This window comes from Cimex lectularius, unplaced genomic scaffold, assembly GCF_000648675.2.
Source record: "Cimex lectularius strain Harlan isolate CLEC.00 unplaced genomic scaffold, Clec_2.1 scaffold27, whole genome shotgun sequence".
In the NCBI taxonomy this organism is placed as follows: domain Eukaryota; kingdom Metazoa; phylum Arthropoda; class Insecta; order Hemiptera; family Cimicidae; genus Cimex; species Cimex lectularius.
The window spans coordinates 1098595-1112618 of record NW_019392670.1 but is presented as its reverse complement, the minus strand read 5'-3'; positions in this window follow the sequence as shown (position 1 = coordinate 1112618).

Sequence of the window (14024 nt, the reverse complement as noted above, 5' to 3'; positions counted from 1 at the left end):
ATTTTAAATTAAAAAGTGTTAATTTAAAGATTAAAAGAATTAATTTGAAATTAAAAAGGGTTTATTGGAAGTTAAAAGCGTTAATTTGAAATAAGAAGAATTCAATGTAAAAATGGTTTAATTTGAAATTTAAAAAAGTTATTTTAAAAATGAAAATGATTAGTTTGCCATAAAAAGGATTAATTTGAAGAAAAAAATTGATAAATTTAAAGTTAAAAAGAATAATTCGAAATTAAAAAGGTTTAATTTGAAGTAAAAAAATCGTTAATTTGAAATAAACAGGGTTAATTTTAAGTTTAAAAAAGTGTTCATTTTAAATTAAAAACGGTTAATTTGAAGTTATAAAGTGTTCATTTTAAATTACTAAAGGTTACTCTGAATTTTCAAAGAGTTTATTTGACAGACAAAAGCTATTTAAGTATTAAAAATTCATAACCGAGAAAACAGACGAAACAAGTGAAAAATAAATAGCTTCACTAAACCTTTTTGAGTAAAAAAATTAAATGGGCAATTAAAATTTTTAACAGTGTGATAATGTTAATAAAAATGATTCCTCGTGCCAATATATCACTCTTACTTATTTCAATCAAAAATGCAGTAAATAAGTTGCTGTAACCCCTTGGATCTTTATTTTAAAAAAAAGCCTTCTAAAGTTTTTCGTCTTCTATTGTATGAAACGATTTTTTTTTTCCTTAAGGGGGGTCGGCCATTGATTGAACGAGGTGGTTTGAAGGAGCAAGGGTGGGTGGGAAGAAGCTCGATTTCATCCACTTAGGAGAGCTTTCTATGTCCGTAAACCTAAAGCAAAGCAAGATTTGCTTCCCATTCACCAAAGTAGTAGCTGCGTTTTTTAGACTGGAGGTAATAGTTGAGAGAACAGATTTCTTTTAACAGACTCCAGTCAAAGACAGTGAAATTTACTAACCAGATAAGAAGATTAAATTCTCTGTAATAATTATGAAAAGAAAATTGAAGAATTATAAAACTAACCAACTCAAGAAAAATTATCGAAAGAAGGTGTTTACGTGTGAAGCAAGGAAACTGTTGTGAGGATGAATGCCAATTTTATTAACTGTTTTTATTTCAAATAAGCGCTTTTAACTTCAAATTAACTGTTTTTATTTCCAACAAACCCTTTTTAACTTCAAATGAACCTTTCTTAACATCAAATTAACCCTTTTTAACTTCAAATTAAATGTTTTTATTTCAAATAAACCCTTTTTTAACTTCAAATTGACTGTTTTTATTTCAAACAAACCTTTTTTAACTTCAAATTAACTGTTTTTACTTCCAACAAACCATTTTTAACTTCAAATGAACCTTTCTTAATATCAAATTAACCATTTTTAACTTCAATTTAAATGTTTTTATTTCAAATAAATCCTTTTTTGACTTCAAATTAACTGTTTTTATTTCAAACAAACCTTTTTTAACTTCAAATTAACTGGTTTTAATATCAAATTAACCCTTTTTAACTTGAAATTAACTGTTTTTATTTTAAATAAACCCTTTTTCACTTCAAGTTGACGTTTTTTAATTTCAAATTAAACTTTCGTAACTTCAAATTAAAACTTTTTGTCGACACTGCCCATCAAAAAGTCGGACGACCTGGTTTTTGCACGAAAAAATGGTCAACTTAGAAAATGCGTATTTGCTCAGCTTTTTAAGACACGGACCTACGCTAGGTTTAATGTTTTTGTAAATTTTTTAAATGTAAATGTTTTCCTAGCTTGAATCATTCATCAGTAAATTCAAAAATGCGGGAACATATTCATTTTTGCACTTTGTACGAAAATTTCAAATTGAGCCGAGGAGCCAGGAAATTGTCCTTGTAACGACACCCAATAGAAATCGACGGGAAATTTTAATAAGCTTTCAATTGGCCACCTTCCGCTTTGTCCGATTTCTCAACCGTGATTTTTACGTGCTCATGAAAAAAAAAACTATCACTCTCTCTCCCGATTTTACGGTACATATTCAGCTCTGTGAAAGATTCGAACCCAGGTCCTCTAGCGCGGCAAATACGAGTCGGCACAAAACACTCGACCATCGCCGAACCCCAATATAACCAAAAATTCAAGGAAATCTTTATGACAAATTCGCTTGACTACTAATGAACTAGAAAGATGACGATGGCAAGAATGCCATTTCAGCCCCTTGGGGTGCAAAACTGTGATTGAGTTACAGGAAATAGACATTGTTTTCTTATTTGAACCAATTTTCATCTCTATGAAGCGTGAGGAAAATAATATAAAACCCCTAAGGGTTGAACTTTGTAATTAACTTTTCAGGCTTATAAGAAACAATGAAGAGAACGGTTAAACAAGAATTCAACATTTTTTACTAAAATCATTAATAATCATTAATGTTTGATCTTTGGAGATCTATCTATTTCGACAGAAAAACTATAATTTCACCGTCTAAAACGTAATCTATAAAATATGGCATATAATTATAGGTGAGAAACAGAAGCCTTAAAGTGGTACAAAATACGATAAATTTATATATATACTCCCTCTAGTTAGTTTCTTAAGTTAGTCATAAGATGATACGACGTTCCTTTTATAGGAAAGGGCGTGAGTCCACGTGTGAAAAGTAGTTTTAGTTCGGTAACAGAAATATTTATGGACCGGTGGCCCGATGTGTCAAAGAGAATGAAACACAACCCAACAGGAAACGTTTTTGTTTTTGTTTTTATTTTTGTCTCTATTTTTTATTTTCAACATAAAATACAGATGGGTCCATATTAAACTACTATACGCAGTTGGTGGTGTCTATTATACATTCCAATTTTATAAATAACAACCCTTCTGATATGATTATTTAGCATGATTGTAAAATAGTAATGTCAATCAATTAAACGATTTGTACAGGTTCTAAAAATTAATATACACTGCCCGTCAAAAAACAGACGCATAGATTGCTGGATGAGTATTAAACCCATACGACATATCCCAATTGTTACGTCCATGTCTATTCTTTATAATAAAAAGTTGTTATAGAAAATCTAAACCGTTTGTTGTATAGCTTCAACATTTCATGGGTTTTAGGGATATCGTTAATTTTAAAATGTAAAAGGACATTCCTTCTATGTCTAAGAATGTGTGGGTGTACAACACTTAAAATCGATTATATTTAGTGGTCTGATTGATCAAATTACTTCTTTCAATTAATTAATCTTTTTACTTAAGGTCTTGGTTGAAATGAAAAAGATAGCGTTACGAGAGGGATTCGAACCCACGGCCATCGGCTCAATACGCTGCTGCTCTAACCATTTGAGCTATCGTGACTGGAAGAGGACGAAAATAACTATAAAAAAACTGAGTTATGCATTGACTCTGCATATTCTTGAAACTATAAATAAATAATTATTCGATTCCAGTAGTCATAGGTACGAGGATAAAGACCTTCTGCATCTCAACTTGACTAGATCTATTGTCCTCCTCAACTTTTTATAAATCACACGCTAACTTCAGGTTGTTAGTCAACCTCCATAACCTTGCCAGGGGCTTTTACCTTTAAACTAACAAAAAACCTATATAAACAATTATTAAACCAAATATATGAAATGTTCTAACTCGTGATTTTAAACCTGATTTTATGAATAAATTGATCGCCCATAAGAAATTCACGTATACTCCTTTCTAATATAAATACTGATATACAAGGTGTCAGATATTGAAAACAATTAACAACATTAACACTTATTAAGTCATAATTATCTTCGCAGGTCTAAAAAGTCGTTTAGACCAGATTTGTTCTTGGGTTTTTATATTTCATGCAAACTCGAATTTTTATGTATTATATGATGTTACGACACATGAAGTTATCAAGGGGATTACGACGCCTATTTTACAAGGTGAACAATACAGCTTTAGATTATTGCAGCAAGGAAAGTTTAGTGCTAGTTTGTTTTTAAATCATTGATGGACGTGTCTTTTTCTGGATTAATGAAATTAGAATCTTTCTGAATAAGTTGAAATTGCTCACATTTTGCTGCCAAATATTGTTTGGTGGCAAATGAACTCGGAAAGTTAAGTAGTTCATTTTTAACTGTAAAAAGACCTTCCTTTCATGTATAAGAAAATGTATTGTCCTAGGATGAACAATACTCATAATTCTTAACAAGAGTTCATTTTTCCTATATTTTCTTCTGCTAACCACGTTATGCAATGCCATCAGTTTGCCTTAAACCTGATGGCATATACTATGTATATTTATTATGAAAGACGGGTTATCTCATCATTTATTTAGACACGTGAATAAGAAGTCGTTACTCAAATGTACATCTTGGAAAAATTGACGTAGCCTTCGAGGCATTACAGGGTATACAAGTAGCAGTTTCAGAACCAAATTGAGCAAAAGGTGACGTACAATGAGGATGGATCGGTTAAGGTTTCGCCTGTGGGAGAGGAAAACCGCTGATTATCGTTACGACCAAATAAATTGACCACTGTCCTCTAAGAGGACGAATAACTATTAAAAAAAACTCTGCGTATTCGCGAAACGACAAATACACAATTAACCGATTCCAGTAGTCATAGGGATAGGGATAAGGGATAAAAGCGGCGGCCACAAGCCCTTCTGCACCTCGACCTGAGTAGACCTAATGTGCTTAGTCAAACTTCATAGCCTTGCAGGTGGCTCCTTAGTGAAAGATCTTGCTTGTGGCTTTTCGTAACCTAGTTGCAAGCATCTACACCTACATAAACCCTCATAGAAACATAAAACGTGTTCTGCAGTCAACTCTATTTCCTGGTGTTCAGTCTGTACTGTTATCTGGTGCATGTGCCTTCTCAGATAGCAGTGCCCTGTCCAGAGTCCAACCATAATGTTCTTTCTGATTCGATTATCTTTCTTAAGTAATTCCTTAATATTTATTGCACCTTAAGTAATTCTTTTATAAATCTTGAGCCTTTGTATGAATCGTGTGCTCCTGCCTGGGGTTTTGTATTAAGGATCCGTTTTTGTGGCAAGGTGCTAGGTCACAGAAAGGTTGGGGGTCAAGAGAAATCATATTGTATCCCATCGACCCTCAATAAGATTAGTTATATAGGTGTAAAGGGTGATGGAGAAATATCGATTACTCCAACACCTTGAGTCAATGGTACGTAAATACGAAAGAATATATTTAAGGAGCGAAATGCGTCGGAGGTTGGAATGTCCTAGCTGTTGATAGCCTCCGGAGCCCGACTTCGGCGGCAGGACGGATTCGGTCAAGGTCTGCCCCCAGGGAGGGTCATTTTCGAGGTATAATGGTAATGTATGGTAAAGTACAAAAGGTGTCCCAAAGTAATAATTTTCCTCACACAAAAGGATGTCGAATATGTTAATTAATTAATAAAAATATACATATAAATAGGTGGCAATTATTTCAATTAGTTTTCAAATTCCGATTATCGAAATTCTTTCATATTTTGTCCTGTGTTTACGCATTATAGTTTAAATAGATTCGTGGAGAAAGCGACTTTCACGATAATTGCACTTTCTCAGATTTTTCTTTTATTGGCGAATTTAAAATGGTTTTTCAATTTATGTTAGGAAAGGGGCTGGATTTTCAGGTAGGAAAGGGAATGGCAGTTTCGGCCTACATTCTGTCAAAATGAGCCTTTTAGTAAAACTCGTTTCCAATAATTCGAGTAGTTTGTTGTTAAAAAAAATTTATATTGCAACTTCTCTCTCTCTCTCTCTCTCTCTCTCTCTCTCTCTCTCTCTCNCTCTCCCTCTGTCTCTCTGTCTGTCTCTCTCCGTACCGTTATCAGAACACGATCGAGATTATAATCATGTTAAATGGATCAATCAAATATAATTATATTATAATTATAATACAACCTGTTTAATTATCGAAAAAATAAAACCAAAATGTCACCAATTGATTTTTATCTAATGAACGTACACCCTCGTTAACTTTAACTAAACTTCTTTCGATCAAAATGCATACATATTTGCCCTTTTCAATTATTTATGGCATGAGATAAAATTGTAAAAGAGATTGAGGATAGAGACTCGGTAGATTCTTTTGTCGGTTGTTGAAAGACACATTGAGTTGGAGAATCGCGGAAAAAATGGATACTTGAAGGCAACCACCAGACCGTAATAACCCGATCCTGACCGATTGGTGCTGAAAGAGCAATAAATGATATTGTAAAGAAAAGCGAGGCCGATAAGTGTACCCAAGAGAATCTATGGCAAAAGAAAGAGCTAATCCGACTCAAAATCCGCCATACTCAGACATGGACACTTACATTAAGACCCAGCGTATGTGTCCCGCATGTAGAGAAAGAATGCTCTGTTTCCCACTTAATTGAATAGTGTTATCCCTTGGCTCCGTATAGAGACCATGTAGGAATACCATCCTATATAAGAATTTTACTCGATTACGCCAGTTAAACTTCGTATCCCCTATTCCAATTTTTGGAGGAAACAGAGGTTTTTTTGTATATATAGATTTTTTTTAGCTTGTGTTTTCATGATGGTGTGTTAACTGTTTCGTAAGAATATATTTAAAAGGAAGAATGTTCTCAAATCGCAGAAGATTTGTCCCATTTAATTTAGGGTAGTCATCCCTTGCAGAAAGAGAGCGTGTAGTACATTCCCGACATGAGAATTATACTTCTGCACCGCAGCGAGTGTTTGTGTTCTTTTTTCTAATTTTTTGGAAGAAACAGCGTAGTCTTTTGTATATAGTGAAGATAAATATCTCGTTTTGTCTTCTTCTTTGTGTGTATTGAGATTGAATGTATTTATTAGCGTGAATGTACAGTGTGAGAGGGCTGAAGGTGGAGTTTTATCGACCCTCAATTACACTAGTCAGTGTATGTGTAGTTGTTTATATGTTTGCAGAGAAGCATCCATGTATCAAGAAAGCAGTTGGCCTACGTAGCCATCGCAAAAGAAGGATCATCCTTACTCGAATAAGATTAGGCCATCCGATGGGGCGTCGGTGGCAGGAACGGTTTAGGCGTTGACACGGCGCTCATCACTGTAAGGTAAAGGTCCCGGGTTCGAATCCCGTGGCCCTGAATTCAAACACAGCATCCTTGCAAATGTTTTTTTACAATAACACCAGCGGATTGATATGACCTCGCTGTTTCGAACCTTTGCACCTCCTACACCTTATCTTCTACATACATACTTACAAATGGGCTTTTTTTCAAAAACACCGGCACCCCGAGGGTTGATATAACCTCTGCGAACCCTCGTAAAAAATAGGCCATCCGAGGTTTACACATGGTTACTTGACATTTGGAAATTAATCGAAGAATGTTATTCGTTTGCTCCATAGAGAGCGTGTAGGTATGCCACCCGATACGATGCTTAAGCAGGGCGAAGAATGTTTTATTGTACACAGTTGATTCATATGTCGTTTTGCTTTTGTACGTAATAAGATTGAATGTATTTATTAGAAATTTAAAAGGTGGGGTTGAGATAGAAGGTTGGTGTCCGAGTGGATCGAGGTCACGATAGCTGAAGTGGTAGAGCAGCGGCGTATATAGCCGAAGATCGTGGGTTCGAATCCCGCTCGTGCTATTGACTTTTTTATCTCAACTAAAAACCTTAATTAATTGTAGTATTTATTAGAGTGAACTAATCTTTTTTTAGTTATTAAAGATGTTTTGATTTTATCCCTTATGAACCAAATTGTAAAATACCTATTGTTGAAACTTTTGTAGCTCCTTTTCAATTCCATGTGAAACTGACATATTATTTTTAACTGGAAGAGTTACAAGACGGAAAAGTTGGCGCTTCAATGTATTAGTTGTTCAAATAATGGTCGACAGTTTGACCATTACTTATCATCTCTGGGTCCGCCAATTCTCGATTAATCCTCGGTCAGATTCCCCGTCAGGCCAGGTCATTTCAAGTGTCTGATATTCATACGTCACAGATAAACATAATTGCCCTATACCAATCTAAAAAGTGTTCACATCCCTCGATTAAGATACAGGGAAACTGTCTTCCTATTATCACACGAATCAAATTCAAATTCAAACGCAGACATATTCTGACCTGACCAATTCAAATGACCAGGTCATCCAATGAGCAATGTGTAGCACAGGAAATGAAAGGCTAAAGACATACAACAGTCGCATAGTAAATAAAAAAAGACTAGGACAATCTGCACTGACAGCTCTCCTTTGGTGTTAATCTCAATTCCTTTGATTAAATCCTCATTGATCAGGATATTTTCTTATGCGTAAATTTGTGATGTTATGACCTTGACATAGATTTTTATGTTTGCATGTAGTGTTTTTTCACGAAACGAATTGTTCGGATTCTTCTGGCTGGTTCGAGAGAATGTTTTGTTATTTGTAGGGTTTTGGGGTTTTTTGGCTTTACCGTTTCACAACAAAGACAAATTTTGGGTAGAGAAAAAATAATCGGAGGCGGGTTAAGAAATTTGCTCTGGTCGACGGTTAACAGTCCACTCCAATCAATTTGAAACTATTAGGTATGGTATTTAAAAGTTATTTCCTGAGTTAAATAGAAATAGGTGGGAACCCAATATTAGGCCAGTTTAAAAATATCACTAAAATGACGTAGCTGGACTAAATAAAGCGGCTCTTTTAGAACGCCGGTATCACGTGTGATTTTAATATAGCCTCTTATCGTGGGACTCGGGCTGGCGTGTCTTAAATTCGATAAAAAGGCCGACTCTCGCCGTCATCAGCAGAAAGTTTTTTGCAAGAAGAGTGTGGGAAAGCGGCTGTGTAAGGATAAAACAGGAAATTAAGAATCAACATTAGAATGGCAAGTGTCCTTGGGCCCGTTTTCGTCTCTCTGAATTGAGTTGCACGTCGACTGAGTTCGAACCTGTGTCCGTCCTACGGAGGGGAATAAATTTTGAAATTTCTAAAGGATGAAAATTGGGCAGGTTCTGAACGGCTCGCTTCCACGGGAAAAAAACGCAACGCGTCCGACGTCCCGCCGCCGCCTCCATCTTCTCCAGGGATTTTGTGTCTCACAATTTATCAAATGCCTCACTGTAAACGAGAAGGAAGTGCGAAACGTGAATGAAGTCGATTACTTTGAATTTTGTATAATGCTCTGTTATTAAAGAGCCAAGTCACATCTCTCGCATAGTTTCCTCATTTAGGGCCGAGGACAATTCACTTGCTCCCACCCTATTTTATTCTTCTCCCTGTTTATTCGAAAATCTCTCTTTTGTCTCTTTATAAAATATTAAAGGGTATTTTTACGAGAAAACTGGTTTGGAGATGTACTCCTGACCATCGTCTGTCGACCAGACCAATACCTCCATGGCTCGACGAAACTTTACAACGTTTTAACTTAATTAACATGTTTTCCCATAAGGAAATTATTTTAACTATTTTATCCACATGAGTTTAATATTTTCTTCTTGGCAGCGCGTCATAATAAAACCTATTAACACGTTTAAACAAATGAGCACTAAATAAATAAATACAATTTTAAAAAATCACACTACACACATTTTGTCAAATTGGTTTAACCATTTCATAATAAAAACTGCTACGAAGTTAGACAATATGAAAGCGAAAGATAAAAAAAGAGACAATCATGCGTGGAGTGAGTTAGAGCGAGGGAGAGAGAGAAAGAAAGAGTGCGCGCAATAAAAGAATTAGGTGCAAACAGAAACAGTAGACAGCGAGAAATAGGTGAACGCGAGAGGAAAAGAAAATGAGGGAACGAGAAACTAAAGTTAAAGTTAGAGAAAGTTAAAGAGGGACAGAGACGGTGAGAACTTCGACCACTCTTATATCAGACAAGAAATAAAAGAAGGGGAGATTGCGAGAGTGAGAGGGAGGGAAAGAGAATTATATAAAAAGAAAGAAGAAGAAAAGAGACGTGATATGGTAAGTGAGAGACACTAGACAGGAGAGAGAGGGGAAGGGGGGGAGGGAGAGAGAGAGAGAGAGAGAGAGAGAGAGGGAGAGAGAGAGAGGAAGGGATAGAGTGAGAGTGTATTAAAAGAAAGAGGAAAAAAGAGACGACTGATAGAGTAAGTGAGAGACACTAGATAGGAGAGAGAGAGGAAGTAGTGTAGGGAAGGGAAAGGAGAAGGAGAAAGGAGAGAGAAGTGAGAAAAAACGAAGAAGAAAAAAAGACGAGAGATGGATTAAGTTAGAGACTGTGGACAGGAGAGGGGCAGAGAGAGAGAGAGAGAAGTAGAGGGAGTCAAAGAAAGAAATAGGAAAAGAGAGACGAAAGATTGAGGGACACTAGACAGGAGAGCAAAGAGAGAGAGTGAGAGAAAAAGAGAAAGAGCAGAAAAAGAGATGACAGGTAAAGTAAATAAGAGACAGTGGACCGAGAAAGGAGAGAGAGATGTAAGTTATATACGAGAATAATTAAATATTAAATAAATAAGGTGATGACAATGCTAGGATGCAGGTGTTGTTTGTAGAATTGTCAATTGGCACTCTAGCCCACTCCAAAGATTTTGTAATCATGTTTTATTAGCCAACTTGACAGACTCGGATTAATCAAAAGAAATTATTTAACTTGTGAATATATATTGATATAGATAGATCGATAGGTAGATAGAGTGAGATAAAAGAGAAAGAGGAAAGAAAGAGACAACAGATCGAGTAAGCCAGAGGCACTAAACAGAGAAAGAGAGAGAGAAAAAGTTTATCCTCTTCAGTATAAAATAATTAAATTTCAATGGTGTTTACTGCACTGTGTATACTTTCAGTGATTTTTTCCGCTGTCTCCCTTCGTTAAATTTATTTATACATTTACCACATTTGTCCTTGTTTCTGGGCACTGCAGAAATGTTTGATTGTGACTTGATTAAAATTTACATTTTAAGGTACAAACTCAACAACACCGAACGGGATCCCAACAAATACCCACAATAAGTATAACAATTATAATTCGGTGTTATTTTTTATTGTTAATGTTAGTAATCGTTGATTTATTCAGATTCATTCGGTTTTGTTTGGTATTTTCTTTGTGAGCTTTGATTTAAAAAAGAGGAAAAACAGCAACGATCTATTCCTTTATGGTTTGAATAATTTTCATCGACATTTTCAATAAAAATTTAAAGATTATGAATATTACTGATACACAGTTAATGTTAGGAATTAATTGTACCGGCACTTGTGAGGTATGAAAATTTTCAGCTGCTAGGTGACTTTATCAGACAGTCAAAGTCATAAAAGTGTTTGTTTTTTTCAAAAACGCCAAAGTAGTCGATTAAAATGTAATGTCTCTAATGAAATGTTGCAGTCTTGCTTCCAAACTCATTAATGGTCTGGGGGCCATTTTACTAATTCTAAGCTTGTCTTCAACAGCAGCGAAAAGCCCTGAAAATTTTAGGAAATGTACATTTTAGAGATTGCTGAAAAGAATGTTTTATAAAGTTTATAATATTAACAAAACCTTGTTTGTACATATTAGATTGTGTGAGCTTTAAATCAAGACACATTCGGAAACTGTCAAATATGTACATAGTTATGAACCGAGAAATCGTGATAAATTGGTACCATGAGAGGTTAAACCTCAAAATATGTGAAAATGGTTGTAACTATCGGTTCATAAAATTTCCTAATTTAATAACTGATAAAATTAAAAAATAAATTAATAAATAATAAACAATAAATAATAAATTATTAAAATTAAAATTAAAACAACGCCAGAAGAGAGTTTTAAGGACAGAATGAAATTGTACCAGTCGTATTCTACTGTTTTGAAGAATTTTTAACCGATGATATCTCGAAGATGAAGATTAAAATATAAGAAAAGTTGTAACAATGACATGTATTTATTTTACGAACGTAATGACAGTTTTATTGAATTAACAACATAATATATTCTCGATTTTTTTGTGTTCTTGCCCGTAGCCACTGATATATTCTCAGTGCAAAAATGCAAGAAACATGCACAGATTTTTATAAACTGTAGACAGGTGCTCATTAAACGCGCGTAAATTTCGCCACAGTCTTTATAAATAAAGCTGAAAAACAAGACAAGAACACGATTATCTTGTTTAATAATTTCAATTAACAGTAGCTAATTAAAGCCGTAAAAATATCAATTGAAATTTAATGTAGGAAGACAAAAAAAAATAGAATGGAATGGTAGTAAACACCATCGAAATTTAATTATTTGTTGTTGAAAAGTTATCCTAAGCAGTACAAAATAATTATATGCGTGTTTCTTAGTGACCCGTTGTTTCATAATTTGTTGAAGTCGTCAAGAATGAGGTAGTTTAGAAAACACCTTTTACATTTTTTTTTACCGACGTGTCGACCTTTATCGGGGTCATCTTCAGAGCATAAAGTGTGGTGCTATTCTTGTGGTGTCAATGTGTTGTGGTACTTTACAACACTTTCACTCAAAACCAATATGACACCACAAGAATAGCGTCACACTTTATGCCCTGAAGATGGCACGAATAAAGGTCGACACGTCGGCAAAAAAAATGTAAAAGGTGTTTTCTAAACTACCTCATTCTTAGGATAAGTTTTTCTTACTCTTCCTCACTCTTTCTCTGTCTAGTGTCTCACATTTACTTTATCTGTCGTTTCTTTCTTTTTCTTTTTCTCTTTTTTCTTATATATCTCTCTCTCTATTTGTTTTTTTCCTCTTGCCTAGTATTTCACACTTACTTTATCATTCATCTCTTTCTTTCCTCTATTTCTATTTTCTCCTTTTGTATTACTGTCTCTCTTTCTCTTTCATTCTTTATTTATCATTAGGTTTGCCTTTCTCCTTTTCTTTCCTTTTGGTTTTAGTAATTATTATAAATTCTCAAAACGTCTTCATGCGATTCATGCAAAAAGACGTCCAAGACTTTTTCCTCTTTTGCAAAGAGAATAATTGAAAAATCGTGAAGGGATGAACTTGAACAACTTGAAAAAGGATTTCAAATCTGTCAAGGGGAGGGGGATTCGAGACAATGCGGTTGTGAGCAAATTGGAGAAAGCTTTCATGAGCGCATTCCTACGCGTCTGCACCTTTATTAGCCACAAGTTCAAAAGTAAAAAAATGGTACAAAAATCGTCTCTTAAAGCATTGGGTGTTTGTGTGAATGAACAACTGACAACTTTAATCCGGTATTAATTCTTCAGCTCCTACTGGGAACAAGGCGTAAACAAAGATCGGAATGTCAACAATTAACCGGTGTTTTTGTTTTTTTTTTACAATTTTAGGTGATTACAGCTGCTGTTTTTACTGTAAATGACGCCAGTTTGTTACATTGTATCAGTATTGGCCGAATTAATAATAGAGATGGATTTGTACACCTTGCCCGTGATCCAGTTTACCTGTTAATTCCTCTTTAAAATATTTTTTCCCCTTTTTCCGAGTATTGACGTATATATGTAGGGGAATAAGGATGATCGAAAGGGGTGGGCATTCGCCATCTTCCAACAAATTACTATTTCGTGATATTTAGTCAACACAATTAACCATGGAGGATGTCTCTCAACTCGGCCCTCGCATTCAACTGACCCTTCAGGTTAACGTGTGTGGTGTGGTGTGGTGTGTGTGTGTGTGTGTGTGTGTGTGTGTGTTTGTGTTTGTGTGTTTGTGTGTAGGGGTTGGGGAGGGTTCTAGCCTCTCGAAGACGTGACGTTAGAGCTACCTTCTGTGCAATGCGGACTGTTTCCCACATGTTGGGGAATAAGGATGACCGAAAATCTTGCCACTATTTATTCGAATTGTTATATTTGGTCAACCCAATTAACAATGTAAGATGTCTCTCAACTCGGCCCTCGTATTCAACTGACCCTTCAGGTTAACGGGTGTGGTGTGTGTGTGTGTGTGTTTGTGTGTAGGGGTTGGGGAGGGTTCTAGCCTCTCGAAGACGTGACGTTAGAGCTACCCTTCTGGGCAATGCGGACTGTTTCCCCCATGTTGGGGAATAAGAATGACCGAAAATCATACCACTATTTATTGGAATTGTTATATTTGGTCAACCCAATTAACAATGTAAGATGTCTCTCAACTCGACTCTCGTATTCAACTGTGCAGTGCTGCACCTCTTCTAAGTCTGTGTGTGACCCGACGTTCCTGGTCTGAAAGTGATTGCCCCA